This window comes from Oncorhynchus mykiss, chromosome 14 (genome assembly GCF_013265735.2).
Source record: "Oncorhynchus mykiss isolate Arlee chromosome 14, USDA_OmykA_1.1, whole genome shotgun sequence".
Classification (NCBI taxonomy): Eukaryota; Metazoa; Chordata; class Actinopteri; order Salmoniformes; family Salmonidae; genus Oncorhynchus; species Oncorhynchus mykiss.
In genome coordinates, this window is record NC_048578.1 from 24,382,721 (window position 1) to 24,410,260 (window position 27,540).

Sequence of the window (27,540 nt, forward strand, 5' to 3'; positions counted from 1 at the left end):
GGGGGCCGGTACACTTGCAGTAGTCAGCTGAGGCGGAGAGGGCTTTCAGTCACCTGAGGGCTCTGTTTAACTCGGCTCCCGTGCTGGCCCATCCGGATCCCTCTTTGGCATTCATAGTGGAGGTGTACGCATCCGAGGCTGGGATAGGAGCTGTGCTCTCTCAGCACTCAGGTGCGCCCCTGTGCCTTCTTCTCGAAGAAGCTCTGCCCGGCGGAGCGAAACTATGACGTGGGGGACCGGGAACTGTTGGCTGTCGTCAAGGCCTTGAAGGCATGGAGACACTGGCTTGAGGTGGCTAGACACCCTTTTCTCATCTGGACTGACCACCGTAATCTGGAGTATATCTGGGCGGCGAGTAGACTGAAGACTCGCCAGGCAAGTTGGGCCATGTTTTTCACCCGTTTTGTCATTATTTCGTCACTACGGCCTATTTATTACCCTACCTCCCTAATCTTACTTAATTTGCACACACTGTATATAGATTATTTATATTGTGTTATTGACTGTACTTTTGTTTATTCCATGTGTAACTCTGTGTTGTTATTTGTGTCACGACTTCCTCCGAAGTCGGTCCCTCTCCTTGTTCGGGCAACGTTCGGCGGTCGACGTCACCGGTCTTCTAGCCATCGCCGATCCACCTTTCATTTTCCATTTGTTTTGTCTTGTCCTCCCACACACCTGGTTTCAATCCCATCAATTACATGTTGTGTATTTAACCCTCTGTTCCCCACATGTCCTTGTCCGGTATTGTTGATTGTAAGAGTTTGTGCACATTATGCCTGGCGTGCGAAGGGTTTCGTTCCATTGTATTTATTTATTGGTTTTGTTCACAGTGATTTTTATTATTAACCTCTCTAAGCACCGAACCCGTAGCGGGATTAAATTTGACAAGATACGGTGATCGCTACATAAATATGAAAGCCTAGAATCTTGCTAATCCAACTACGTTGTCAGATTTAAAAAAGGATTTACTGCGAAAGAATATGATGTGATTATCTGAGGATAGGATGAGAAACAGCTATTTCAACCAGCACAGGCGTAACAAAATCACAAACGGCATTAAAAGAAATCGTTTACCTTTGACGATCTTTGTCTGTTTGCAATCCCAATGCTCATTGTTACACAATGAATGATATTTTGTTTGATAAAATCTGTTTTTATAGCCTAACACAAAACATTTTGTGAACCGCTTGTGTTGTGAATTCCGTCTCATTCCATTTTCGACGACACATTCAATGTAAATACACACACAGTAAACGTGGCTTTTCCAGGCATGTTTGGTTTCATTGCAATCAACTGGTTTGTTTGTAACACAACCAAACCTGATGGGTCACTTCGCGGGACGTATTGACTGAAAGAAACCGATTTGAAGACAACAAGTAATGACATCATTGTGCACCAATGATTTGACAGCTGTTTCGTTGATTGACTGTATTTTAACCCAATGACCACTGATCGTCTTGAAATCTAGCTGGGTAGATAGCCAATGAGCTGAGGTAAACGGCAATATGTAATGTTTATGTGTTGGAAGACCAACTCATGTAGTAAACTCCTGCGTAAAGACAGTCATTCGCCATTGAACAGTCATACTGGAAGGAGCCAAGCTTGTGACTCACAGCCCTTTTTCGGTAACGCGCATCTTCAGCTGTTTATATATCGAACATCATGGCGAATAAGTCAGGGAAAGCTAAATCTAAGACTAGATATACGAATGTAGACAAAATTATACAGGAAATTGATCGTGACAGTGAAACAGATCTTCTTTTGGACGAAGATTCAGTATTGGACTGGTAAGTTCTTCTCATGCTAATGCCGTTGTTTGAAATTAATAATATAATTATTTTTTTTAAATGTGTTTAAATATTTTATTTGCAATATATAAAAATGTAATGAAATGTGTAAAGTACACATTGGCTATGCGTTGTGGGTGGGGGTATGTTTGTATGTATGTGAATGACCCATAGCCTATGTTTGTGTGTATATACAGTGCCGTGCGAAAGTATTCGGCCCCCTTGAACTTTGCGACCTTTTGCCACATTTCAGGCTTCAAACATAAAGATATAAAACTGTATTTTTTTGTGAAGAATCAACAACAAGTGGGACACAATCATGAAGTGGAACGACATTTATTGGATATTTCAAACTTTTTTAACAAATCAAAAACTGAAAAATTGGGCGTGCAAAATTATTCCATTATCCACAAGTCCTTCAGTGGGGATCATGTCGTCAGACGTGTGAAGGACGGTGCCGGGGCATGGACCACCAAAAATGTCCCCATTCCAACTGCAGTAAAGGACTACAACAAGAGCATGGGAGGTGTGGACCTATCAGATGTGCAGATAGGCTATTACAATGTTATCCATAAGACAATTAAATGGTACAAGACATTCTTCTATCATTTCATCGACATTGCTGTGGTGAATGCATTCATCCTACACAAGGAAATGGCTAAGAGCTGTGAAAAGCCCTTCCTCTCACAGAAAGCCTTCAGAGAGCTGCTCATCAAGGAGCTTGCTGGCTGCAGCACCACTGCACCACGTTCTACCTACTCTACCTCTGTCCCTTCTGCTCCTGCCACAAGTGTTCAACTGCCCAAATGTATTTCTGCAGGTATGGATGTGCCTAAGGGCCAAAAGGGCACAGCATGGAGGCTTCGCTGTGTTGTTTGCAAGATGAAGTCCCCGATCACCTGCACCACATGCTTGGTGACCCTCTGCTTTACAGCAGAAAGAGACTGCTATGGCACCTGGCATCAGCAGCACAATATTGTGTAGAGCTTTAGCAAAGTGGGTGGGGTTATATCCTTCCTGTTTGGCCCTGTCCGGGGGTCTCATCGGATGGGGCCACAGTGTCTCCTGACCCCTCCTGTCTCAGCCTCCAGTATTTATGCTGCAGTAGTTTATGTGTTGGGGGGCTAGGGTCAGTTTGTTATTTCTGGAGTACTTCTTCTGTCTTATCCGGTGTCCTGTGTGAATTTAAGTATGCTCTCTCTAATTCTCTCTTTCTCTCTCTCGGAGGACCTGAGCCCTAGGACCATGCGTCAGGACTACCTGTCATGATGACTCCTTGCTGTCCCCAGTCCACCTGGCCTTGCTGCTGTTCCAGTTTCAACTGTTCTGCCTATGGCTATGGAACCCTAAACTGTTCATATTTACTCTTGAGGTGCTGTCCTGTTGCATCCTCTACAACTACTGTGATTATTATTATTTGACCCTGCTGGTCATCTACCCTGCTGGTCAGCCATGTTCTGTTATAATCTCCACCCGGCACAGCCAGAAGAGGACTGGCCACCCCTCATAGCCTGGTTCCTCTCTAGGTTTCTTCCTAGGTTTTTTCCTTTCTAGGGAGTTTTCCCTAGCCACCGTCCTTATACACCTGCATTGCTTGCTGTTTGGGGTTTTAGGCTGGGTTTCTGTACAGCACTTTGAGATATTAGCTGATGTATGAAGGGCTATATAAATACATTTGATAGAGGACTGAGGGTCTTCCAAATATTTAAAGTGTGTAAATAGTTACCCATGTTATTTTGTAAATGTATATCTTTTTTTCTTCATATTTTTTTTCTCCATATTTTTTTCTCAATTTTTGGGGGGGTGTGTTAGAATACCATTTTGGTATTTTGTATATGGTTATTTGTTTCAAAATGTATACCTTCACCAATTTGGCCACTTGGGTACATTTGGGCTACTTACCTGGGTGACTTTATGATAAATGTCATGTAGCACACTCATTTTGGAAGTTATCATTCTGATACTTTGCACAAGCACTGTTGCCCTCTTATGTTTTTCACTGAAATTGTCCCCATCATCCTATCTGAATGTTTGTTTTATCTTGTTCATTTTAAAGATGATGATACAACAATAAAAATTTAAAACGTATGTTTCTTTTCATTGTATTATCTAAACCAGATCTATTGTGTTATATTCTCCTACATTCAATTCACATTTACACATACTTGAGAGTGTTTTCTTTCAAATGGTACCAAGAATATGCATATCCTTGGTTCTGGGCCTGAGCTACAGGCAGTTAGAAATGGGTATGTCTTCAGGTGGAAATTTAAAAAAAGAAGGGGGTAGCTCTAAGAGGTTTTTAACTGCCACCTTATTTCAGTCTCATCTGAAAGTTGTAAATTATTGGTTATCTTCACGAACCCTGGCTAACAAGTTGAATCAGCAATACAAAATTGGGTTTAATTATTTATTTACTAAATACTTAACTAATCACACAGAATTACATATACACAGAATGAATCATACCTTGATTACAAATTATGTCATAAAGGAAAACATCCCTAGCGGACGGAACAGATATGACAGCTGGTTACACAAAGGAAAGTGGACTGGGTTTGAGTGAAAGAGCGGGAAGACTGAAGAACAAAGGGAGAAGCTGTGCTATCGTAAATACGATATCATATGCATTCTAAATTACCTCCCATTTGGAAAAGGAAATTTCAATAAAAATGTACTCTGAGCTGCGCTTCAATAGGTTGGTGGTAGATGGATGGCCATGTTGCCCAACAGAGTCCTTTGTCCTTTGAAGAGTGTCTCTGGTGGTGAATGGGAAACATTGTTGTGTCTTTGTTGGGTGGTAGACAGGATACTCTGTCTGTCCTTTCCTAGCCCACGTTTTTAGCTGCTGTTGCTAACTCAACGGCTAGGATGTCTCAATTTTTTAGTGAATATGAGTTCAAAGTTCATACCATTCACAACCAAAGCTCACGCTGAGGTTGGCTTAGTTCTGTAGTTGACATGTTAGTCCTTTTTAATGTATGGACCGTCATCCTCACGTCCTCGGAACAGTTTCGTCAAGGGCTTATATAGTGGAGGGAGAAGGGTGTGTTTCACAGTCTACAGCCCACGTCTCTTCACAGGGGCGGGCCACTGATTGAGCAGAGCCCTAACCTTATGAAAACCCAAATGTCTCATTTGGGAAGCTAAAATTACATTTAATCTCTTCACCAATAATTTTATATTTAAACATTTGAATTGCACAACAATTCCATGTGAATCTGATAAATATAATGTCTAGACTTTCCCAGATACAGATTAGGTTGTCCTGTCATCAGTCATAATGTCTCAGATGACAACCAAACTGACATCATATTCATTAAGTACCAATGCATATTTTCATCTGGTTCTATTACCGAAATATGGTTCCTTTCCCACCCACCTTCTGATGTTCCCAGAATCTCTATGTTAACCAAGGGATTTTCAATAGTCACATCAGTAGGGTATTGAGAGGAAAAAAGGGGAGAGAGGTATTTATGACTGTCATAAACCTACCCAAAGGCCAGCGTCGTGACAAATGTGATTTGAGTAATGTAAGATATGTAAACATTATTAAAGTGGCATTATTTAGAATGGGATTGTGTAAAGTGACTGGTGATCCATTTATTAAAGTGTCCAGTGATTGTGTCTCAATGTTGGCAGCAGCCTCTCTGAGTTAGTGATTGCTGTTTAGCAGTCTGATGGCCTTGAGATAGAAGCTGTATTTCAGTCTCTCGGTCCCAGCTTTGATGCACCTGTACTGACCTCGCCTTCTGGATGGTAGTGGGGTGAACAGGCAGTGGCTCGGGTGGTTGATGTCGTTGATGATCTTTTAGGCCTTCCTGTGACATCGGGTGCAGTAGGTGTCATGGATTGCAGGTAGTTTGTCCCCGGTGATGCATTATGCAGACCGCACCACCCTCTGGAGAGCCTAGCGGTTGAGGGAGGTCCGGTTGCCATACCAGGCTCTGATACAGCCCGACCGGATGCTCTCGATTGTGCATCTTTAAAAATTTGACAGTGTTTTGGGTGACAAGACAAATTTCTTCAGCCTCCTGATGTTGAAGAGGTGCTGTTGCGCCTTCTTCACCACACTGTCTGTGTAGAACTTAAAACTTTCCACCTTCTCCACTGCTGTCCCTATGATGTGGAAGACATGGCTGATATGAAGGGATAGGTGCCAAGAACTGAGCAACTAATGACAAAAGCAGGAAGTGAAAACATTCTGAGGAACTGCTTTTGGAAACTGAACAATTAAACGTAATTGCAAAAACGTATTTTAATTTGATTTATTTCACCTTTATTTAACCATGTAGGCCAGCTGAGAACAAGTTCTCATTTACAACTGTGACCTGCCAAGATAAAGCAAAACAGTGCGACAAAAACAACAACACAGAGTTACACATAAACAAACGTACAGTCAATAACACAAAAGAAAAAGAAAACTAGAAAAATCTATGTACAGTGTGTGCAAATGTAAAAGAGTAGGGAGGAAAGGCAATAAATAGGCCATAGAGGCAAAAAGTATTACAATTTAGCATATAGATGTGATAGATGTGCAGATGGTGATGTGCAAGTAGAGATACATCGCCGAAGTCAAGGATCGGTAGGATAGTCAGTTTTACGAGGGTATGTTTGGCGGTATGAGTGAATGAGGCTATGTTGCGAAATAGGAAGCCGATTCTAGATTTAATTTTGGATTGGAGATGCTTAATGTGAGGCTGTAAGGAGAGTTTACAGTCGTACCAGACACATAGGTATTTGTAGTTGTCCACATATTCTAGGTCAGAAATGTCCAGTAGTGATGCCAGTCGGGCGGGAGGGTGCGGGCAGAAATCGGTTGAAGAGCCGATAGTAGCTTAGTTTTACTAGCATTTAAAAGCTGTTGGAGGCCACGGAAGGAGTGTTGTATGGCGTTGAAGCTCGTTTGGAAGTTTGTTAGCACAGTGTCCAAATAAGGGCCAGAGGTATACAGAATGGTGTCGTCTGCGTAAAGGTGGATCAGAGAATCACCAGCAGCAAGAGTGACATCATTGATATATACAGAATAAAGAGTCAGCCCGAGAATTGAACCGTGAGTCACCCCCATAGAGACTGCCAGAGGTCCGGACAACAGGCCCTCCGATTTGACACACTGAACTCTATCTGAGAAGTAGTTGGTGAACCAGGCGAGGCAGTCATTTGAGAAGCCAAGGCTATAGAGTCTGCCGATAAGAATGTGGTGATTGACAGAGTCGAAAGCCTTGGCCAGGTTGATGAAGACGGCTGCACAGTACTGTCTTTTATCAATGTCAGTTATGATATAATTTAGGACCTTGAACATGGCTGAGGTGCAACCATGACCAGCGCAGAAACCAGATTGCATAGTGGAGAAGCTACGGTGGTATTCAAAATAGTCGGTGATCTGTTTATTAACTTGGCTTTTGAACATTTTAGAAAGGCAGGGCTGGATGGATATAGGTCTATAAAATTTGGGTCTAGAGTGTCTCCCCCTTTGAAGAGGGGGATGACCACAGCAGCTTTCCAATCTTTGTGGATCTCAGACGATACGAAAGAGAGGTTGAATAGGCTAGTAATAGGGGTTGCAACAATTCCGGCAGATCATTTTAGAAAGAGAGGGTCCTTATGACGATGAACGAGCACAAACTCTTCAACAAAATCGTTGTCTCCAGGAACAAGACTAAATACGATGTAGTCCACTCCAAACTAGATAAATCTTTCGAGTTATCTACAAACAGGACACACAATTTGATAACATGTATGCAGTTTGGATGAACATTACTCAAAGCAATAATGTTCTAGTCCAAATGCTGCAAACCAAAGACCATCAGTTATTGAACACAATGACTAAGTTGGATGACAAATCAGCAGAACTCATTGAAGTAGCTGACCAAATGAATGATGAGAGAACTCAGGTGATGAAGATGGAAATATTGATTTTTAAGCAAGTGGAGAAAATCTCATGACTGAATCTCTCGCTCTATACTCAAGACCTTTATCTGCAAACCATGACAGATAAGTATGAGTCCGAATGGAGCAGGTGCGACACTAACGTGTCTAAAATCAGCACTCTAAGCACCCAAGTGGACTCCTCTATGCAGCAGAATACCACCATTAGATACCATCTGGAGGAATTCCAGAATTGTCACTCGCTACAGTGTGTCTACCCAACCAAGCAATCGGAGCTCGGTACTCAAAGGAGTGAAGACGAAAGAAGGTTTCAGACTTTGCCTCCCTCATGTGTCCCTCAGTCTTCTCACCTTGGCCATTAGGCACAGAGTAATATGGTGCCTTTCCCCAACAAAGCCAATCTTTGCTTCTCCTCTTGGCCTTATCAAACCCAATTTCCGGACCCAAGATCGTCCTTGAACTCTTTGTTACCTTTGTGCTATGACACTTTGTGTGGGTTGGGTGCAGGAATGGAGCGATCAGGTCGATTGTAGTGGTAGTTTCTTCGATGGCGACGTAATTTATAGTTATTTTGACAGCGGTGGGTATTGCTATCGTGGTTTTGTTGTAGGAACCATTGCTGTGCGTCATCTCTCAATACTCCAATACCTGATAATGCACCCTCTAACTGGAGTGAGTGCTCCTTGTCAAACTTCAAAACCGAGATGTCAGGGCTCTTACCGTTGCGTGCTTTTGATGCCTCAAAAGCTGAGCACAAGGGTAACAAACAGCAAACAGTTCAAGGACGATCTACATGTAGACCAATGTTCTCTAGAAGTTCTACTACGTGGAAAACTAAAATGACAAAAATTTGAGAAAAGGGAAAAAGATAAGTCACTAGGACTAGACGTGGAACCCTAGGACAACAGGTCCGCCAAACTTAAGACCCTTAACACGGATGTTAACAATCAAATTACTCACTCGAGACCCTATCCAGGGCCAGGTCGATCAAGACACAAGCCCACAGGCTTTGTCGATAGACTCTGATAAAAAAAAGTTTGCACACCCCAGTACTGGCTGGATTCTACCTCCAGGATCACTGGACATCCCTGGTGTGTGACTCAAAATACTTTCCCTCAGCTAAACTGATATCTGGATGCCTGAAGGACAAACAGATCCTTATGATGGGTGACTCCACTCTCCGTCAGTGGTTCGACTACCTGGAGGAATCTGTGCCAAGTATGATATAGTTTGTAATCAGTTTATTTTGTCAATATGTTTGTAGTCAAGTCCATGCGTTCAAATGGGTTAATAAAGCTTTGGCCAGGCAATTATGTAACTAGAATTGTTGAATGAAAAGACACCCAAGTAAGTCATGGTATACGGCAAAACAGTAAAAATAACTTTTAGAACTTCTTTCTTTAATGCATATCCCAGCACATTCTTGGTCTGAATTAATATATTTGCATTAAACTTATGATCCTTCTGCAGCATTGATCGCCTGAACCTTCACACATCAAGCAAATCGACCCCTTTGAGGCAGTCGACACCCAGTCCAACACCCGTATCATCTGGCGGGCCCATGGGATACCTATACGGACAAGCAAGACCCCCTGGGCTGACCTTCACTACATCGACAGGGAGGTGGAGGGTATGGCAGGGAGTGCACACTCTGTAGTTGTCTTCACCATCTGGGCTCATTTCACCACGTACCCACTGGCTATGTACGCACACCGTCTGGTCGTCATCCGTAGGGCTGTGGCGTCGCTCCTTAGCCGATCTCCCACTACTCTGGTAGTGATCAAGTCAGCCAACACGGGCTACAAGGATGTGTACGGCAGCGACTGGCTCTCCTGGCAGCTCGACATGGCACTCAGGGACCTCTGGTCCTCATTTTTTAAATATTTTTATTTCACCTTTATTTAACCAGGTAGGCTAGTTGAGAACAACTGCGAAGATAAAGCATAGCAGTGTGAACAGACAACAACACAGAGTTACACATGGAGTAAACAATAAACAAGTCAATAACTCAGTAGAAAAAAAGAGTCTATATTGTGTGCAAAAGGCATGAGGAGGTAGGCGAATAATTACAATTTAGCAGATTAACACCGGAGTGAAAAATGATCAGATGGTCATGTGCAAGTAGAGATATTGGTGTGCAAAAGAGCAGAAAAGTAAATAAATAAAAACAGTATGGGGATGAGGTAGGTAAATTGGGTGGGCTATTTACCGATGGACTATGTACAGCTGCAGCGATCGGTTAGCTGCTCAGATAGCAGATGTTTAAAGTTGGTGAGGGAGATAAAAGTCTCCAACTTCATTGACGTTTGGCAGATGACCTCCTGCCACTATTCTCCGGACAACATTAACCCGCCCTTTGTGGTGATCCAAAATGAAGTGGATCTCTTCCTGTCCTTTGTTTGTCAGCTGTGAATTTTTTTTAAAGTTATGCCTGTAAAAACATTGTGCCTTACTGTATACAAAATGCTGTCTCCGAAAGGAATCTACAGTATATTGGAAAAGGGATTGTAATATCAGGAAGATAATTCCTTTAAAAACTGTTTGCCTTATTCAAAATGCTTGTAAAGCTTTTCTAACTGGCCTTATTTTAAAACAAAAACTACTTTAACTATGAACACTTGTCAAAACTATGGCAAACCACAGAGCTCAATGTTTCCTTTACAACCAAAATCCCCTCAACTTTAATAATTTCTGTGCTGCCATCCTGTTAGAAGGTAACAGATTATTTTACTGCAATGGTTAAATTGGATTTTAATTGTGTTCAATGGTGTTATTTTCCCCCTAGTGGAGCTTTCTGGTACTTAGAAAGATAACACAAACAGGAAGTAGAGAATTTGTTCTGCACGCATAGTAGCAGCTACAAACAATGCTACGGTGCAGGTCTTTCAATGTAGTTATTTCTTGTCACGCTTCAGCCTTGGAAAATATTTGTTTGTACATTCGATTCAAGCATTTAGCTAATGATGATAATCTTGTTATTGATAGAGTTGCTTACATATCAATGTTGGTTGGTTGCATTTACTCACACAAATTGCAATACCTTTCATGTATGTCGTTGGCTGTATTACTTTGCTCTTGCGTCATGCAAACAAATTGTAAAATATATTATACTGTAGTTCTGTTACTGTTTCGAGTGTAATATGCTTTGTTATTCTACATAGATGGTTGTACATTATTAGAGTAATGAGGAGTTAGCCAATTACCATATGAGTAACAATTAGCTATATGGTTTGGCATCATGCCAGATGCATGGTACCTTAGCACGTGCTTTGTATTTATGCAACTTCAAATGTTTAATGTACAGCTACAGTATGTCGGTGTGAATTGAATACTAAAGTATATTATTTTCTGTATTTTGCAGTTTCACAACATAAACGTTTTCAATATATTCATTCAAGAAAAGTCACGCCTTGGGAGTTTTATTGAAGACTTAGTTGTTAGCTATCTGTCTAGTTTTGCATGGGAACACAACTCAAGGGCAGAATAGTGAAAAAACATAATCACAGCGGGCTCAAGCTCAAGAATAACCACACACGGTGGTTTTGTTTCTACGTTCATCAGCCAACAAAGCCTCTTATCCTAGGGAAGACCAGCAGTCTACGATGCAACAACCAGAGCCAGGTGTTCAACAGAGAGAGATGGAAGATCCTCTTCAGCACATTGGGACCAAGTCTCAATCTACAAGATCAAGGTCATTAAAACAGTCAAGCAGATCCTCGACGGCGAGTTCTGCAGCCATCAAAGCACGCGCCAAGGCGGACGCAGCACAGCAGCAGGACTTAACATGGTCTGACAACGACTAGAAGAGTGCTATGGTACACCCGAAGTGATCGAGAATGCACTGTTGAAGAAAATTGATGATTTTCCAAAACTGGCTAACAAAGACAATCACAAACTAAGAGAACTAGGTGACATTCTTCTCGAACTGGAGAGTGCTAAAGTAGAAGGGTACCTTCCAGGCCTCGCTTATCTGGACACATCTCGGGGGGTAAACCCTATTGTAGAGAAACTTTCATTCAGTTTACAAAAAATGGATAGCACAGGGATCCAAATATAAGGAGGACTATCGGGTACCATTCCCACCATTCTCGTTCTTCTTGAGATTCATCAGGAACCAGGCGAAAATTATAAATGACCCCAGCTTTACCCTCTACACCTCAAATAACCAGGTGTCTATGAAAAGTGAGAAACCTGCCAGGTACAGCAGCAAGACACCTGTGACTGTATACAAAACAGATGTGTCATCTGAGGCCTCAGACCACCAAACAAAATGCAGTAAGACAAAGGTTGAAAACCCTGACCATCACTGCCCAATACATCACAAGCCTCATCCTCTTAAAAAAGTGTTGTGGGTTTAGATACAAAACTCTAGATGAGCGCAAATCATGTGCACTCGAGAGATTCAAGCACAACTGTGAACACAGACAGCCTGGGATGTTCCGTGTTTGACAAAACACAAGACGATGATAAACCAGCACCATCAGTGGAGGACAAAGCCTTCTTGGACATTATGGACAAACAGGTTTTCCAGGATGATGGAAACAACTGGGTGGCTCCACTACCCTTTCGCCCCACTAGACGTCGCCTTCCTAATAACAGGGAGCAGGCCATGAACCGTCTCACATAACCTCGCAGGACTTTAGACAAAAAGCCTGACATGAAGCGTCATTTTATTGACTTCATGCAAAAAATGCTGGATAACGACCAAGCCGAACCTTCACAGCCACTAGAGGGAGACAAAGAACGTTGGTATCTGCCCATATTTGGTGTTTACCATCCACAAAAGCCTGAACAAATAAGAGTAGTATTTGACTCCAGTGCTAAGTGTCAAGGCGTGTCACTTAACGATGTTCTGCTCAGTGGTCCAGACTTAAACAACACACTCTTGGGTGTCCTAATGCGTTTCCGCAAGGATTGCATTGCACTAACAGCAGATGTGCAACAAATGTTTTACTGTTTTGGTGTGCGTGAGGATCACAGAGATTACTTAAGGTTTCTCTGGTATGAAGATAACAACCCAGATAGAAACATAACTGAGTACAGGATGAAAGTCAATGTAACACGGGTCAGAACCCAAGCAATATGTAGTGAGGAACTTCTACGTCGATGATGGTCTGACATCAGCAGCTACTACAGAAGAAGCTATCAACATTCTAAGAAAAACACAAGCAATGTTGGCGGAGTCCAACATGAAACTACACAAGATTGCATCCAATAGCAAAACAGTTATGGAAGCCTTCCCTATGGAGGACTGTGCGAAGGACTTAAAAGATCTGAACCTAGGAGTGGATCCTCTCCCCTTTCAACAGAGTCTGGGACTTTCCTGGAACCTGGAAACAGACAGCTTCTCATTCCAGGTGTCCCACAATGAGAAGCCTTTTACGCGGAGAGGCATCCTGTCCACAGTGAATAGACTTCATGACCCCCTTGGGTTTGTGGCTCCAATAACAATGCAAGGTAAAGCCTTAATCAGAGAACTCTCTTCTGATCAGAGTGAGTGGGATGCCCCTCTTCCCACCGAAAAAGAAGAGGAATGGAAAATGTGGAAGGAATCTTTGATGGAGTTGGAACATATGTATATTCAGTGGACCTACATCCCAGTCTCCTTGTCTACCACTCAAAGAAGAGAGCTACACATCTTCTCGGATGCCTCTACAGTACCCATAGGAGCGGTAGCCTACTTGAGAGTTATTGACTCGGAAGGTCAATGCCATGTTGGATTTGTCATGGGGAAATCAAAATTGGCCCCTCGTCCGGCCCACACTATGCCACCCCTAGAACTGTGTGCGGCTTTGCTAGCTGTTGAGATGTATGAACTGATCAGAGACGAAATTGACATTGATGGACATGCAGCCAAGTTCTACACAGACAGTAAGATAGTTCTCGGTTACATCCACAATGTCACCAAAAGATTCTATGTTTATGTTGCCAATAGGGTAACTCGCATCAGGAAGTCTACCCATCCAGATCAGTGGTGCTATGTAAACACTGACAGCAATCCAGCAGACCATGCAACCAGGCCCATAATTGCTGCACTCTTAAAACACACCAGTTGGTTCTCAGGTCCACCGTTCCTGACCCAAACAAACTCGAGTAAGCCTGAGAACATCAATTTTGACCTTGTAGAGCCTCACACAGACGCAGAGATTCGACCAGACGTCACTGTCCTTGCCTCTAAAGTTTCTGGAGCTCAACTTGGCTCTCATCGCTTTGAGAGGTTCTCAAGCTGGAAAGCTCTCAATCGAGCCACAGCACAACTCATTCATGTTGCCAGATCCTTCCATGAAGGTGCGGACAACACCAGCTGCAGAGGCTGGCATGACTGTAATAAACCATGCTGTACAAGTGAGTTGTCACAAGCCAAAACAGCAATCATTCACTGTGTGCAACATGAAGCCTTCAGAGAGGAATTCAAATGCATTGAAAAAGGAAAAGAGTTCCCAAAGCAAAGTACACTGAAAAATCTGAACCCAGTGATTGATGAGGATGGGTTGATGAGGCTGGGAGGCCGCTTATCCTCCGCCGACATATTACAAGACGAAAAACATCCTCTCATCATCCCACGGACACATCATGTTGCCACTCTGCTGGTAAGACATTATCACGAGCAAGTGGCTCACCAAGGCCGTCATTTTTCAGATGGAGCTATTCGAGCAGCAGGCTTCTGGATTATTGGGAGCAAACGTCTGGTCTCTGGTATCATTCACAAGTGTGTCACCTGCCGCAAGGTTAGAGGGAGGTTAGTTGACCAAAAAATGTCTGACTTGCCTGCAGACAGACTCACATCTGAACCACCATTCACCAGCGTTGGACTTGATGTGTTTGGACCATGGAATGTCATAACTCGTCGCACTAGAGGTGGTAGTGCAGACTCCAAGCGCTGGGCGGTGCTCTTTACATGTATGTCTACTAGAGCAGTCCATATCGAGCTTATCGAATCCATGTCCACATCCAGCTTCATCAACGTGCTGAAGCATTTTTTCTCTATCCGTGGTCCAGCAAAGGTGCTACGCTCTGATCGAGGTACATACTTTATAGGTGCCTGCAGGGAACTGGGTATCAACACAAATGACTCAGTACTGACTAAATACCTCCCAGATAAGGGATGTACTTGGATATTTAATCCTCCACACTCGTCTCATATGGGTGGTTCTTGGGAGAGACTCATTGGGGTTGCCAAACGTATTCTTGATGCTATGCTGTTTCAGACGGGCTCCACTCGTCTCACACATGAGGTCTTGAGCACTCTTATGTCTGAAGTTATGGCAATAATCAATGCGAGACCCCTAGTGTCAGTGTCAAACGACCCTGGCATGCCTACCATTCTCACACCATCAATGTTACTGACACAAAAGACCAGCGCTACCTCAGCCCCTTCTGGATACTTCAGCATGAACGACCTTCGTGGAAAACAGTGGAAGCAAGTCCAGTGTCTCGCTGACACCTTTTGGAAAAGGTGGAGACAGGAGTACCTGACAACGCTGCAGAGACGCAGAAAATGGACAGCAGAAAAGCAAAATGTTAAAAAGTTGTCTTATTGAAAAGACAGTCAGGCGCACAGAAATGACTGGCCAGTCGGGCTTGTGGTGAAAACCTTTCCCAGTACTGACAAAAAGGTTAGGAAAGTAGAACTAAAAATTGTCACGCAAGGAGCTGCTAAGATGTTTCTGAGACCAATCTCAGAGGTTGTTGTTCTTCTTTCTGAAGCATCCTAGAGACAAAAGATAAAAATAGAAAGGACATAATTTGTTTCTTGATATGTTTTATTTCATAGTGGCACAATTTCATTATGCTAGGCGGGGAGTGTGCTGTCATCCTGTTAGAAGGTAACAGATTATTTTATTACAATGGTTAAATTGGATTTTCATTGTGTTCAATGTTGTTATTTGCCCCCTAGTGGAGTTTTCTGGTTTTTAGAAAGACTACGCAAACAGGAAGTAGAGAATTTGCACGCATAAAAACAGCTACAAACAACGCTACGATGCAGGTCTTTCAATGTAGTTATTTCTTGTCACGCTTCAGCCTTGGAAAATATTTGTTTGTAAATTCGATTCAAGCATTTAGCTAATGATGATAATCTTGTTATTGATAGAGTTGCGTACATATCAATGTTGGTTGGTTGCATTTACTCACACAAATTACAATGCCTTTCATGTATGTCGTTAGCTGTATTACTTTGCTCGTGCGTCATGCAAACGAATTGTAAAATATAGGTAGCCTAGTGGTTAGAGTGCTGGAATAGTAACCGCAAAGTTGCTAGATCGAATCCCTGAGCTGACAAGGTAAAATTACCTGAACAAGGTAATTCACGTACTGTTCCTAAGCTATCATTGTAAATAAGAATTTGTTCTTCACTGACTTGCTTAGTTAAATAAAATAAATAAGGAAAGACATAGTAAAGCTGCAGCTGGCCCAGAACCGAGTGGCATGTCTTGCTCTTCATTGTAATCTGAGGGCTGATATAAATACTATGCATGCCAGTCTTCCTTGGGTAAGAGTTTAGAGGAGACTGACTGCATCACTTCTTCTTTTTATAAGAAAATTAATGTGTTGAAAATCACAAATTGTTTGCATAGCCAACTTACACACAGCTCTGACACACACACTTTACCCACCAGACATGCCACCAGGGGTCTTTTTACAGTTCCCAGGTCCAGAAAAAATTCAACAAAGCGTAGAGTATTATATAGAGCCACTATTGCATGGAACTCCCTTCCATCTCATATTGCTCAAGTGAAGATCAAACCTGGCTTCAAAAAACAGAAAAGCAACACCTCACGGCACAACGCCTCTCCCCCTATTTGACCTAGATAGTCTGTGTGTATGTATTGATATGTAGGCTACGTGTGCCTTTGGTATAAATTAATTATGTAGTTCTGTCCTTGAGCTGTTCTTGTCTATTAATGTTCTGTATTATGTCATGTTTCATGTTTTGTGTGGACCCCAGGAAGAGTAGCTGCTGCTTTAGCAACAACTAATGGGGATCCTAACAAAATACCAAAATACCAATGCAGCCATTTTTATCTCAATATCAAATCATTTCTGGATAACAACTAGGTACCATACTGTGATTTAAAAAAGAAAAAACTTAGCAAAGATCCATTTTTAAAGCAAGAATTTTGCTCTGACTTTTTTTATTTTTTTTACCAGGCAAGTCAGTTAAGAACAAATTCTTATTTTCAATGACGGCCTAAGAACAGTGGGTTATAACCGCCTGTTCAGGGGCAGAACGACAGATTTGTACCTTGTCAGCTTGGGGGTTTGAATTTGGAACCTTCCGGTTACTAGTCCAACGCTCTAATCACTAGGCTACCCTGCCGCACCAAATACCATGGTCTTAGCTTGTCTTATTAATATATTTGATTACAGTGATAGTGTAATGAACACGAGGGGAGACTGGTTTTAAGCGCAGGGCGCAGCAGATGTTTATTGCAAAGGACTGCAGGAGGAGGCAGGTATCTGGGTCCAGGGGCAGGCAGAAAGTCATACACAGGGGGTCCAAAAGGGAAACAGTACAGGCAGGGAAAAGGCTAGTAACATAGTCTGGGAGATCAGGCAATATGTTGATAACAGGAAATCCGATAGGCTAAAGTACAGGCAGGGAATATGGAAAAATGCATCGTTAGTGAGGCAGGCAAAAACGATCATACACGGGAGGAGTACATTTCGGGAAACCCAGCGCTCTGAAAACTGTGGATCACAGAACAAACAATACCTCAAAGTGACGGGGTGCAAAGAACTGCAATAAATAGTGTGTGATAATGACATACAGGTGTGTGAACAGATAATTAGAATTCAGGTGATTGGGATCTGGAGAGTGAGCTGCGTTCAGGGGATCTACGTGTTTGAGGGTGTGAGTTGGAAACAGACTTTACAGATAGGGGGAAAAACCTATACAGTTACATTTCATAATATTATATTGTATCATTTTGACTATCGCAATACTATTTTTGCGTTCTTTGACTGTACCTGTATCAAAACTCCAGTATTTTGCCTTCATAGTTTGTTCTCCATCTTCTTTTTAAATAGGGAGCCAATTTGTTTTCAGCACTTTTATTTCCATTACTGATCAAAACCAGTTTTCTCATGGCTCTTGTCCCTCTGCAGAAGACGTATGGAAGACGTATGGTGAGCAATATGTTTTGAACATTGAATCTCAATAAAATCACTATCGAATCGCAAATAAATATAACAGCACCTAATTATGGTAATAATATTGTATTTTGAGGTCTCCAGAAATTCCCAGCCCTATTCATTGAGTTAGAATAGAGGCAGTTACTTAGAAGTTCAGCTACAACCATTTTTTTGGTTATCTTTCTCAGCAGACTCTTTCCTCTGTATGTCAAAGAGAGATTGCGTTTTTTTAACTAGCCACAGTCACCAACTGCTAATTTCAACCTTTTTAAAACAGACACATTCAATAGCGATGGCAGTCCCAAAAAATAAAATTAGCCGTTTTGTTTTGAGTAATATAGATCGACATATCATTGAATATCTTCCTCTGTATGCTTAAAGGAAAGGTTCATCCATTTTGAATGTTATATTGTTTTGTGTATCTGAGAGTTGGTCTATCGATTCCCTGGGTCATTTGATGTTTTCATGTGTATCTGAGTTATTGGCATTCAATCAGGCAGAAATCTGTCCGGTATAATGTAGCACCGTGATAAAGTTGCTCTCACTACCCTTGTAAAGGCATTCTTCCTCCTCTTCTGAGGAGGAGTAGCGAGAAGATCGGAGGACCAATGCGCAGCACGTGTCCATAACGTTTATTTTAAGACAAACTGAACACTATGAAATACAAAACAATAAATGCGACCATGAACGGAAACAGTAACGTGTGGCAAAAAAAACCCACCCACAACTCAAAAGTGAAACCCAGGCTACCTAAGTATGATTCTCAATCAGAGACAACTAACGACACCTGCCTCTGATTGAGAACCATACTAGGCTGAACTCAAAACTCCAACATAGAACAACACACAGACTGCCCACCCCAACTCACACCCTGAGCATACTAAATAAAGACAAAACAAAGGAAATAAAGATCAGAACGTGACAACCCTGGAAGTTAATTGGAATACGACTTTTAGATTGGAAGATTTCTTTCATCCATGTCAGATTTCAATACAGGCTGATGTCATATTTTGGGAGGATGTCTTCTCTCGAATGAGCCATTGATCATATTTCTGGGATATTCCTAAATCGATTTAAAAAAAATTTAACTGAGGGTCTAGCACATTTTTTTCTATTTGTCTGCCTCTTTAGTCCAGGGTGCATTGCATTGCATTGTGCCATTGCCAGAGATATTATAAAAAGGAGATAGGAATCCAATGAATGGATTGCTGAGTCTCACGGTTGATATGTCGGGAGGGGGACAGAGACAATTACTTGATGCCAACACACCTTTCTAGCTAAGTTACACGCTGAAGTTATGTTGCGCTTAGTGACGTCTGACTGTCTCATCCGAACATTGTTGGTGCCGACGTGGATAACAATATCACTATAAAATGAGCCATTTCAGCACTACCTTAAAATTCACCTTTATGTCGTTAGCCCTGCCCACTGGTAAACAATGTATGATTGCTGGGTGATTCTTTTGAAGTCTAATATTTGTCAGAGCTAATGGTGGGAGGCTTCGGGGTCTCAGACCCCGTAACACGTGATAACACCTTTGATTGGGATCACAGACTACAAAAGGAAGCACAGCCGAGAGCTGCCCAGTGACACGAGCCTACCGGACGAGCTAAATTACTTCTTTGCTCGCTTCGAGGCAAATAACACTGAAATATGCATGAGAGCACCAGCTGTACCGGAAGACTGCGTGATCACGCTCTCCGCAACCGATGTGAGTAAGACCTTTAGACAGGTCAACATTCACAAGGCCGCAGGGCCAGACGGATTGCCAGGAAGTGTACTGCGAGTATGCGCTGACCAACTAGCAAGAGTCTTCACTCTCTCCCTGTCCGAGTCTGTAATACCAACATGTTTTTAGCAGACCACCATAGTGCCTGTGCCCAAGAACACCTAGGTAACCTGCTTAAATGACTACAGACCCGTAGCACTCATGTCTGAAACCATGAAGTGCTTTGAAAGGCTGGTCATGGCTCACATCGACACCATCATCCCAGAAAACCTAGACCCACTTCAATTTGCATACCGCACCAACAGATCCACAGATGATGCAGTCTCTATTGCACTCCACACTGCCCTTTCCCACCTGGACAGAAGGGACACCTACAGTGCCTTGCGAAAGTATTCGGCCCCCTTGAACTTCGCGACCTTTTGCCACATTTCAGGCTTCAAACATAAAGATATAAAACTGTATTTTTTTGTGAAGAATCAACAACAAGTGGGACACAATCATGAAGTGGAATGACTAGAGCTCAGCGTTCAACACCATAGTGCCCTCAAAGTGTGCCTTTGGTATAAATTAATTATGCAGTTCTGTCATTGAGCTGTTCTTGTCTATTAATGTTCTATATTATGTCATGTTTCATGTTTTGTGTGGACCCCAGGAAGAGTAGCTGCTGCTTTAGCAACAACTAATGGGGATCCTAACAAAATACCAAAATACCAATGCAGCCATTTTTATCTCAATATCAAATCATTTCTGGATAACAACTAGGTACCATACTGTGATTTAAAAAAGAAAAAACTTAGCAAAGATCCATTTTTAAAGCAAGAATTTTGCTCTGACTTTTATTTTGTATTTTTTTTACCAGGCAAGTCAGTTAAGAACAAATTCTTATTTCAATGACGGCCTAGGAACAGTGGGTTATAACCACCTGTTCAGGGGCAGAACGACAGATGTGTACCTTGTCAGCTTGGGGGTTTGAATTTGGAACCTTCCGGTTACTAGTCCAACGCTCTAATCACTAGGCTACCCTGCCGCACCAAATACCATGGTCTTAGCTTGTCTTATTAATATATTTGATTACAGTGATAGTGTAATGAACACGAGGGGAGACTGGTTTTAAGCGCAGGGCGCAGCAGATGTTTATTGCAAAGGACTGCAGGAGGAGGCAGGTATCTGGGTCCAGGGGCAGGCAGAAAGTCATACACAGGGGGTCCAAAAGGGAAACAGTACAGGCAGGGAAAAGGCTAGTAACATAGTCTGGGTGATCAGGCAATATGTTGATAACAGGAAATCCGATAGGGTAAAGTACAGGCAGGGAATATGAAAAAATGCATCGTTAGTGAGGCAGGCAAAAACGATCATACACGGGAGGAGTACATTTCGGGAAACCCAGCACTCTGAAAACTGTGGGTCACAAAACAAACAATCCCTCAAAGTGACGGGGTGCAAAGAACTGCACTAAATAGTGTGTGATAATGACATACAGGTGTGTGAACAGATAATTAGAATTCAGGTGATTGGGATCTGGAGAGTAAGCTGCGTTCAGGGGATCTACGTGTTTGAGGGTGTGAGTTGGAAACAGACTTTACAGATAGGGGGAAAAACCTATACAGTTACATTTCATAATATTATATTGTATCATTGACTATCGCAATATTATTTTTGCGTTCTTTGGCTGTACCTGTATCAAAACTCCAGTATTTTGCCTTCATAGTTTGTTCTCCATCTTCTTTTTAAATAGAAAGCCAATTTGTTTTCAGCACTTTTATTTCCATTACTGATTAAAACCAGTTTTCTCATGGCTCTTGTCCCTCTGCAGAAGGCATACTGTATGGTGAGCAATATGTTTTGAACATTGAATCTCAATAAAATCACTATCGAATCGCAAATAAATATAACAGCACCTAATTATGGTAATAATATTGTATTTTGAGGTCTCCAGAAATTCCCAGCCCCATTAGAGAACATGGACTTCATTGAGTTAAAATAGAGGCAGTTACTTAGAAGTTCAGCTACAACCATTTTGTTGGTTATCTTTCTCAGCAGAGTCTTTCCTCTGTATGTCAAAGAGAGATTGCGTTTTTTTTAACTAGTCACAATCACCAACTGCTAATTTCAACCTTTTTAAAACAGACACATTCAATAGCGATGGCAGTCCCAAAAAATAAAATGAGCCGTATAGATCGACATATCATTGAAGATCTTCCTCTGTATGCTTAAAGGAAAGGTTCATCCATTTTGAATTTTATATTGTTTTGTGTATCTGAGTGTTGGTCTATCGATTCCCTGGGTCATTTTATGTGTATCTGAGTTATTGGCATTCAATCAGGCAGAAATCTGTCCGGTAGCACCGTGATAAAGTTGCTCTCACTACCCTTGTAACTGCATTCTTCCTCCTCTTCTGAGGAGGAGTAGCGAGAAGATCGGAGGACCAATGCGCAGCACGTGTCCATAACGTTTATTTTAAGACAAACTGAACACTATGAAATACAAAACAATAAATGCGACCATGAACGGAAACAGTAACGTGTGGCAAAAAAACCCACCCACAACTCAAAAGTGAAACCCAGGCTACCTAAGTATGATTCTCAATCAGAGACAACTAACGACACCTGCCTCTGATTGAGAACCATACTAGGCTGAACTCAAAACTCCAACATAGAACAACACACAGACTGCCCACCCCAACTCACACCCTGAGCATACTAAATAAAGACAAAACAAAGGAAATAAAGGTCAGAACGTGACAACCCTGGAAGTTAATTGGAATACGACTTTTAGATTGCGAAGATTTCTTTCATCCATGTCAGATTTCAATACAGGCTGATGTCATATTTTGGGAGGATGTCTTCTCTCGAAAGAGCCATTGATCATATTTCTGGGATATTCCTAAATCGATTTAAAAAAAATTTAACTGAGGGTCTAGCACATTTTTTTTCTATTTGTCTGCCTCTTTAGTCCAGGGTGCATTGCATTACATTGTGCCATTGCCAGAGATATTATAAAAAGGAGATAGGAATCCAATGAATGGATTGCTGAGTCTCACGGTTGATATGTCGGGAGGGGGACAGAGACAATTACTTGATGCCAACACACCTTTCTAGCTAAGTTACACGCTGAAGTTATGTTGCGCTTAGTGACGTCTGACTGTCTCATCCGAACATTGTTGGTGCCGACGTGGATAACAATATCACTATAAAATGAGCCATTTCAGCACTACCTTAAAATTCACCTTTATGTCGTTAGCCCTGCCCACTGGTAAACAATGTATGATTGCTGGGTGATTCTTTTGAAGTCTAATATTTGTCAGAGCTAATGGTGGGAGGCTTCGGAGTCTCAGACCCCGTAACAGGTGGAGGACAGACCTGAAATTCAGACTGGTTGCTTATTGGGGAAAACCGGTTAAAAGTTAATATCGGCTGAATGAGCGACACTGGTTGAGCATGCCGCAAGCATTTTGTCGTGGAAATTACCACCAGGGACACCTGAAGTCAAATTTAAATTAATCATCATTTTTAAATCAGAAAGCTCAGATCAGAAGCTATGTCGGGCAGTCCCGTTAGTCGTCTTATGTACTGCTTACAGAGACACGTTATATTTGCATGATTTAGCTTAGTCATTATTCATAATTAATTCATCATTAATGTTTGGTTGATGCATGTGACCGACCAATACCTCACAAGGCTTCTTCTCTCCAAGCTGAGACCATGAAACTGAGACCAGTGATGCCAACTTAGCAATTTTGGTGCTAGATTTAGCAACTTTTCAGACTACCCTGGCAACTTTTTTTTTCAAACAGCACCTAGCAACAAATTTAGCTACTTTTACAAATGTATTTGGAACTTTTAGCAACTTTTGAAAAGTGACTCAAAGGCTCAAATGCACACATTTTCCCTCTAAATGACACAAAAACAATTTTCTCTGTCACACACTCAGTCACTCAGGCTGCAAAAGTGCATTGTGAGTGACGTCAGCAGTAGGAGCTCAGCTCGTGCACAGACAGCAGCAAGCCAGCGGTAATTTCAGCAAATTGCAAATCATTGTTGGCTGACTGCAGCAGCAGTAGTACGGGTTCGACAAGCCAAACCCAATGAATATAGTTGGTCACGAATATTTTTTGCCGAGATGGCCAGTCAATTTGAGTAACGCTATTGTGTATTCTATGTAATGACACAGTTTTACGTTTATTACGCAATGACATCACAACGTCATTTAGCAACAAGTCAACCTGCCTCTAGCAACTTACCCTGAAAATTTGTTGGCAACACTGACCACCACAAACAGAAGCTGGCACCAAGATAGCATTGAATGAGCTGTATTCCGCCATAAGCAAACAAGAAAACGCTCACCCAGAGGCGGCGCTCCTAGTAGCCAGGGACTTTAATGCAGGGAAACTTCAAATGTGCAACCAGAGGGAAAATAACTGTATCCCCTATACTCCACACACAGAGATGCATACAAAGCCCTCCCTCGCAATCCATTTGGCAAATCTGACCATAATTCTATCCTCCTGATTCCTGCTTACAAGCACAAATTAAAGCATGAAGTACCAGTGACTAGATCAATAAAAATTGATGGAATGGAATTGAAGAGTACACCACATCTGTCATTGGCTTCATCAATAAGTGCATTGATGACGTCGTCCCCACAGTGACCGTACGCACGTACGTACATACGTACATACCCCAACCAGAAATCATGGATTACAGGCAGCATCCACACTGAGCTAAAGGCTAGAGCTGCCGTTTTCAATGAGCGGCATTCTAACCTGGAAGCTCATAAGAAATCCCTCTATGTCCTCCGGCGATCCATCAAACAGGCAAAGCGTCAATACAGGACTAAGATCGAGTCGTATTACACCGGCTCTGACGCTTGATGGATGTGGCAGGGCCTGCAAACCATTTTTTTTTTAAATAGAGAGCCGCACACTCTAGAAACTCAGATGCAAAAATGTTATGTCCAACGTTTCGACAGACAAGCTGTCTTCATCAGGGTATAATGACAAACACTGCCGAGTGACTCATTTATATTTTGTCAAAAGACACACAGTGTCTGTAATCATGGCCGGGTATGGCCTGATATCATTGGTTAATTCTCATATATTAAAATAGAATACAAAAACCATAAATGGATAGCGTACGCTTAAAGATACAATTTGGCTACATAAGCCTACAAACATTTACAATAGCAAAATCACAATAATCACAAGAATGGCTTCAGATTAAAGTCTACGTTGAGACCGAAGGGAGCAAGGGTCTTTAAATTAAAGATCCAGACAGCCTCTCATTTTAACAATATATTGCCGAGGTTACCCCCTCTCCTAGGGAGGGTAACATGTTCGATGCCAATATAACGTAGAGACGAAATAGAGTGATTTGCTTCCAAAAAGTGGGCCTCAACTGGGTAAGTCGAGTTTTTGCACCTAATGGTGCTACGATGCGCCGAGATGCGTACTTTTAATTCACGCTTTGTTTTAACCACATAATTTTTAACCACAAGGACAAGTTATAAGATAAATAACTGCCTTAGTGGAGTATGTATGTGATAACACCTTTGATTGGGATCACAGACTACAAAAGGAAGCACAGCCGAGAGCTGCCCAGTGACACGAGCCTACCGGATGAGCTAAATGACTTCTTTGCTGGCTTCAATGCAAATAACACTGAAATATGCATGAGAGCACCAGCTGTACCGGAAGACTGCGTGATCACGCTCTCCGCAGCCGATGTGAGTAAGACCTTTAGACAGGTCAACATTCACAAGGCTGCAGGGCCAGGCGGATTGCCAGGAAGTGTACTGCGAGTATGCGCTGACCAACTAGCAAGAGTCTTCACTCTCTCCCTGTCCGAGTCTGTAATACCAACATGTTTCTAGTAGACCACCATAGTGCCTGTGCCCAAGAACACCTAGGTAACCTGCTTAAATGACTACAGACCCGTAGCACTCATGTCTGAAACCATGAAGTGCTTTGAAAGGCTGGTCATGGCTCACATCGATACCATCATCCCAGAAACCCTAGACCCACTCCAATTTGCATACCGCCCCAACAGATCCACAGATGATGCAGTCTCTATTGCACTCCACACTGCCCTTTCCCACCTGGACAGAATGGACACCTATGTGAGAATGCTATTCATTGACTAGAGCTCAGCATTCAACACCATAGTGCCCTCAAAGCTCATCAATAAGCTAAAGGACCCTGGGACTAAACACCTCCCTCTGCAAATGGCTTCCCAGATTATTTACATTGCCCCCCCCCCACACACACACACACACCACCGCCACTCTCTGTTGTCATCTATGCCTAGTCACTTTAATTAACTCTACCTACAGTACATGTACATAATACCTCAACTAACCCCCGCACATTGACCCTGTATATATTGTTTTTTTTTTTACTGCTCCTCTTTAATTACTTGTTACTTTTATCGCATATTCTTATCCACATTTTTTGAAACTGCACTGTCGGTTAGGGGCTCGTAAGTAAGCATTTCACTGTACAGTACAGGTAGATAGCAATAAAAACGATAATACAGAGATACAAAATGAATTACAGGAAAACTAAAAAGAACTTGACGAATTTATTCAAGAACAATCTAATGTAATCTATTACAAAAATAAAGCAAACTGGATGGAATATGGAGAAAAATGCACAAAATTATTCCTGAATCTCCAATACAGGAACGTTAAAAAAAAGAATTTGCAGAAACTCATTACTGAAGATGGAGTCATCTATGATTCTTTTAAAATTGTATTTTTAAAGAGGAAGCTAATTATTTTAGGCAGATGTTCTCTTTTCCGTCTTATCCTCTCCCACTGAATGAAGATTACGGTAAGGAATTCTTTTGAAATAATATAAAAAATGGAAAATTAACAAATGTACAGAAAGATCAGTGCGAAGGCCAAATTACAGAGGAATAACTTTTTGAGACTATTAAATCCTTTCAGTCCGGAAAAACCCCTGGGCTTGATGGCATACCGGTAGAGGTATATCAAGTTTTTTTTTTTTAAATACTAAAAGCTCCATTGTTAGATTGTTTTAACTACTCATATAGAAACGGTAGTCTGTCAGGTACTCAGCAGGAAGGTCTGATTTCTCTATTATTAAAACAAGACCCAGATGGTAAATATAAAGACCCAGTCTATCTAAAAAACTGGAGGCCCCTTACACTTCAATGTTGTGATGCAAAAATACTAGCAAAATGCATAGCACTCAGAATTAAATGGGTTTTACCAGGTATTGTTCATCCTGATCAGACAGGTTTTTACATGGACGATACATTGGAGATAATATACGACAACTACTAGAAATAATAGAACATCATGAAACATATAAGAATCCAGGAATGGTATTCATAGCAGATTTTGAAAAGGCATTTGATAAAGTAAGACTGGATTTTATTTATAAATGCCTGGATTTTGTCTTATAAAATGGGTCAAAATAATGTATAGCAACCCCAGGTGTAAAATAGTCAACAGCGGCTACTTCTCAGAGAGTTTTGAATTGTCAAGAGGAGTTAAACAAGGGTCTCCTCTGTCACCATATCTATTCGTTATGGCCATCGAAATGCTTTGCTATTAAAATCAGATCCAATAACAACATTAGAGGATTAGAAATCCAAGGCTTAAAAACAAAGGTGTCCATTTATGTCGATGACTCAAGTTTTAAGTTAAGTCCACAAGTTAGATCCCTGCAATGTCTCATTAAAGATCTAGATAACTTTTCTGTACTCTCTGGACTAAAACCTAATTATTATAAGTGTACAATATTACTTATTGGATCCTTAAAAAATACAACTTTTACATTACCCTGCAGCTTACCTATAAAATGGGCTGACGGTGAAATAGACAGACTCGGTATTCATATCATAAAAGATATAAATTAGCTCTCCACAATGAATTTCAATAGAAAACTTGTAAAAATAGACAAGATCCTGCAACCATGGAGAGGTAAATACCTGTCTATTTATGGAAAAATCGCCCTGATTAACTCCTTAGTCATATATC

General features: G+C 41.7%; 1 protein-coding gene across 1 annotated transcript in view; it reads left to right on the forward strand.

The window, feature by feature from the left end:
- The first annotated feature begins 17,762 nt into the window (after positions 1 to 17,762).
- The window catches only part of LOC110489017 (NXPE family member 3), a 38,722-nt gene continuing 28,944 nt past the window's right edge, over positions 17,763 to 27,540 (forward strand). Inside the window, exon 1 of the mRNA XM_036943178.1 lies at positions 17,763 to 17,804. The gene's annotated coding sequence lies outside the window, so the exon portion shown is untranslated. The remainder of the gene's footprint in view (positions 17,805 to 27,540) is intronic.